A 4492-nucleotide genomic window follows, 5' to 3' on the forward strand; every position below is an offset into this window, starting at 1 on the left:
AACAAAAACAGATTATCTGTCATTATCACATTGCTGTTTGTGGGAGCTGGCTGTGCACAAATTGACTACTGCGTTTCCTACATTATAACAGTGACTACACTCCAAAAGTACTTCTTTGGTTGTAAAGCGCTTTGAGACGTCTGGTGGTGGTGAAAGGCGCTATATAAATGCAAGCTTTCTTTTTCTTTTTTTCTTTACCGCTAATTATCATATGCTTATACTTGAGGGGGTTTCCAGTCTAATTTTTTCCTCTCCTCCCTAGAAGAAATTCAACTTCGGCAGGGGCACAAACGGGTGGAAGCGAATGGGTCGCCTGTTGTCCAACTTTCCTTTCCGTTGACGTCACTCGAATGGATGCACACTTCCGCCCTAACTGGAGGAAGTACATCTGGGAGGGCGCTGAGCACCTCGAGCCTCGTCGTCGAGAGTGTGCAGAAATCAAGCGTGGGCAGCGGAAAGAGCATGAGGCAAACCAGTCCCACCCACCCTTTGCTCAACGACTATCTGTCCCACCTGTGACAGAGACTGTGGTTCTCAAATTGGACTGTTCAGCCACCTAAGGACTCACTTTAAGAGTGGAAGCTAGTCTTCCTTGATTCCGAGGGACTGCCTATGATGATGATGATGGATGTACAACAGGCGGCCGATCTTGCTTTGTACGCCCACCAACGTTGAGTTCACCTCCTTGCTGCGGTGTGGCTCCACGGGCACGATGTGCTCTCTGCTAACAGTGTCCCGCACTGATGACACTGGAATAGCCTTTCACATTGTTAAATCCGTGCAATTCCAGCCATGCTTCCACTTCCATCATAGCCACTTTTATAGTCGCTCAGCTAGACTCAGATTACGGGTGTGTACGAGCTGGCTCCCAGCATTCATACTGCTAAATCCATCTCCCTTACCCTTGCAGCAGACTCTTAGCCCCATGAAAAACCAGGCCTACAAGTCTGTCGCTTGGACAGGGGAGACAGGTTTACATAGAAATATAGAAACATAGAAAATAGGTGCAGGAATAGGCCATTCAGCCCTTCGAGCCTGCACCACCATCCAATATGATCATGGCTGATCATGCAACTTCAGTGCCCCACTCCTGATTTCTCTCCATACCCCTTGATCCCTTTAGCCGTAAGGGCCACATCTAACTCCCTTTTGAATATATCTAACGAACTGGTCTCAACAACTTTCTGTGGTAGAGAATTTCACAGGTTCACAATTCTCTGAGTGAAGAAGTTTCTCCTCATCTCGGTCCTAAATGGCTTACCCCTTATCCTTAGACTGTGACCCCTGGTTCTGGACTTCCCCAACATCGGGAACATTATTCCTGCATCTAACCTGTCCAATCCCGTTAGAATTTTATATGTTTCTATGAGATCCGAACTAAAACAATCGCTTCTCGGCCTTTTGGCTAAGATCATGCGTAACTGACCTGACAGGGGAGTAGCCACCATGACCTCCAGGTGGTTCTCCCTGGATCAGGAAGGTATATGCTTGCTTTTTTGGAAACAGGAGGTGGGTGGCGTGGCTTGACCCATCCACCTCCACGGAGGTGTGTGGGGGACCTGACCCATCCACCTCCATGGCACGAACCTGGTATTGCAGTACTTCCAGGAACGGTGCAGTGGCTCTAGGCCTTTTGGCTAAGAGCATTGGCGCAGAGTGATCCTTGGCGTGTGCAAGGTGACCTCTGGCGTTTGTGATTTGACAAAGAATTGGAACGATTGGCTACGAATTTCAAAAAAAAAAAACAAGGGCAACTTAATCATGCTTCCATTTATTGAGACTAATTTAGCTCTTAGATAGTTCATGTAAGGCCTATGAAGTCATCTGAAACACATTTCAGCCTTATTACTGCCTCCAGCCATGCGTCATTGTAAATATGTGTTTCCCTACATTATAACAGTGACTATAAAAGTACTACATTGGCTGTAAAGCACTTTGCAATGTCCTGAGGTCGTGAAAGGCGCTATATAAATGCAAGTCTTTCTTTTTTTCTATTAATTCCGTAAAACGCTCTTCAAATTTTTGTTGAATTCAATCTATTTCATTTACAAATTATTCACAGAATGTCATGAAACTGTGATCTTTTATTTGGTAGATGGAACAAATAAAACAGTTATTTTAAAGAGAAATATAGTTTACTGCCAGGTGTGTTTTGTTTAACCCCAAAATGAAAGCATAGGAAGTGTAGGAAATTAGTCTCTGAAAGAGGAAAGACAGTTTGACGTTTTGAGTGTGCAGCCAGGATTGACGAAAGGAACATCCCTAAATGTAGCATTAGGCCTGTGAAAAGATTAAAGCGAAAAATGACTCAACCATCGGTGGCCGTGCCTTCAGCTGTTTGGGCCCTAAGCTCTGGAACTCTCTCCCTAAACCTCTCCGCCTCTCTTTCCTCCTTTAAGACACTCCTTAAAACCTAGCTCTTTGACAAGCTTTTGGTCATCTGCCATAATTTCTTCTTATGTGGCTCAGTGTCAAATTTTTTTTGTTGTCTTCTAACACTCCTGTGAAGTGCCTTGGGATGTTTTACCACGTTAAAGGCGTCATATAAATACAAGTTGTTGTTGTTAACTAAAGAGTACGGCGTAAAACAAATAACTGCAGGTTCCAGTGAGACAGGGCAGCAGGAATTCCTCATACTTACCGTCATCATCATCATAGGCAGTCCCTCGAAATTGAGGAAGACTTGCTTCCACTCTGAAAGTGAGTTCTCACGTGACTGAACAGTCCAATACTGGAATTACAGTCTCTGTCACAGGTGAGACAGACAGTGGTTGGAGGAAGGGGTGGGTGGGGAGTCTGGTTTGCCGCACGCTTCTTCCGCTGTCTGCGCTTGATTTCTGCATGCTCTCGGCGCCGAGACTCGAGGTGCTCAGTGCCCTCCCGGATGCTCTTCCTCCACTCAGGGCGGTCTTTGGCCAGGGATTCCCAGGTGTCGGTGAGGATGTTGCATTTTATCAAGGAGGCTTTGAGGGTGTCTTTGAAGTGTTTCCTCTGCCCATCTGGGGCTCGCTTGCCATGTAGAAGTTCCGAGTAGAGCGCTTGCTTTGGGAATCTTGTGTCGGGCATGCAGACAATATGGCCCGCCCAATGGAGCTGGTCAAGTGGGTAAAGGTAATGTCAGTGAGCCTACACTCCCAGCATTGAGCCAGGCTCATGGATCAGAGCTGGGGCTATGGCCCTGTTGCCTTAATCTCCACATTCATCTTCTCTTTTGAACAGAGCCCGGCGCTGGGAATGGGGGATGATTGAATTAACCCTGTAGAATCAGATTTTCAAATGTCACACTGCAATGAAGGGTCCTAATGCTGCACCGGATTGGACCATTCTTCATACTGCACCCAGGCCTGGCATCCTCTTTCTCTTTGCTTAACTGACAACAAATTACTAAAAGAGATGCCTGTGTTTCACAGGATATAACGTGCGGGTTCCGGCCTCTCAACTTTGACATAGCATGTGTATAATCAAAAGCTTTTAATGCCTTTCATGGTATCATGGTATGGCCACGCACCTCAAAACTCCACCGAGGTATCCTAATGTAAATATTACTACTGTTGGCTGAGAAACCTGTTCTGTTCTGTGCTCTTCTGAACCTTTTGGGGGATTCTAGCATGTGGGGTGCTGAAAAAAAAAGTGGCATTGCGTCTACTGGCATTGTTGAGCAATGATGATATGTCCCGCGCCATGACGACTGAATAACATAAGAAAGTTTAGGGGTGTGTTTTAGTAAGAGGAAAGGCTGCGGTTTTCACAGCCACTGAACCAGGCATCAGACTACAAACTCCCCTCTGTTCGGATTGACAGGATTAGCAACTATCGTGCTGCAAAGACAAGTGCGTACACAGAGGGTTAATGAAATAAGAGGAGAGGGAATCACAGAGCAGGTTATAAAGGTAGTCTGTAATAAGTATTCTGTTGTGATGAACTAAGTACATGTTTGAGCCTGAGTGACAGGATGATTTACGTCAGGCGTGGTATTGTACAGCAGGCTCCCACAGTGAGTCTGTACACAGCCAATCCTTACAACCTTCCTCAAAGGAACACCAACCTGCCACCGTCTTAAATTATTCAAATGTCTTCACACAGTTTACAGCACACTAAAGAGCCAGCAACGTGCAAATTGCTCAATTTTCCTTCATTTAGGAGACCGGGGAAGACAAATAGCTAAAAGGGGAGCAGGTTTACAATATTTTATCCCATGTGCCAAAACAAGCCAATGTTCGCCTTCCCGAGCTGGCCTGCTCGGCGAGCTCCGACGGGAAGTCTCATGCTGAGGCTGCATCCATCATGCCTTGCTTCGAGGGCTGTTACAGAAGACAGCAGCGGTGTGGAAGCCCCAGGTCAAACAGATTGTGAGATTTATAACGGCCTCTCGACAGCCTAATAAAGCAGCTGAGAGGTGTTTGCCAGTGCAGGGGGTTTGGGGGTGTTGGGAGCGCAGGGGGCTGCACACAAAACCTGTCTAGAAAATAAATTCATTGAGCTAATTCATCGG

General features: G+C 46.3%; 1 pseudogene; it reads left to right on the forward strand.

Annotated features, from left to right (window-relative positions):
* The first annotated feature begins 1385 nt into the window (after positions 1 to 1385).
* Positions 1386 to 1624, forward strand: LOC139227280 (U2 spliceosomal RNA; annotated as a pseudogene).
* Positions 1625 to 4492: the final 2868 nt, after the last annotated feature.

This window comes from Pristiophorus japonicus, chromosome 16, assembly GCF_044704955.1.
Source record: "Pristiophorus japonicus isolate sPriJap1 chromosome 16, sPriJap1.hap1, whole genome shotgun sequence".
Taxonomy (NCBI): Eukaryota; Metazoa; Chordata; class Chondrichthyes; family Pristiophoridae; genus Pristiophorus; species Pristiophorus japonicus.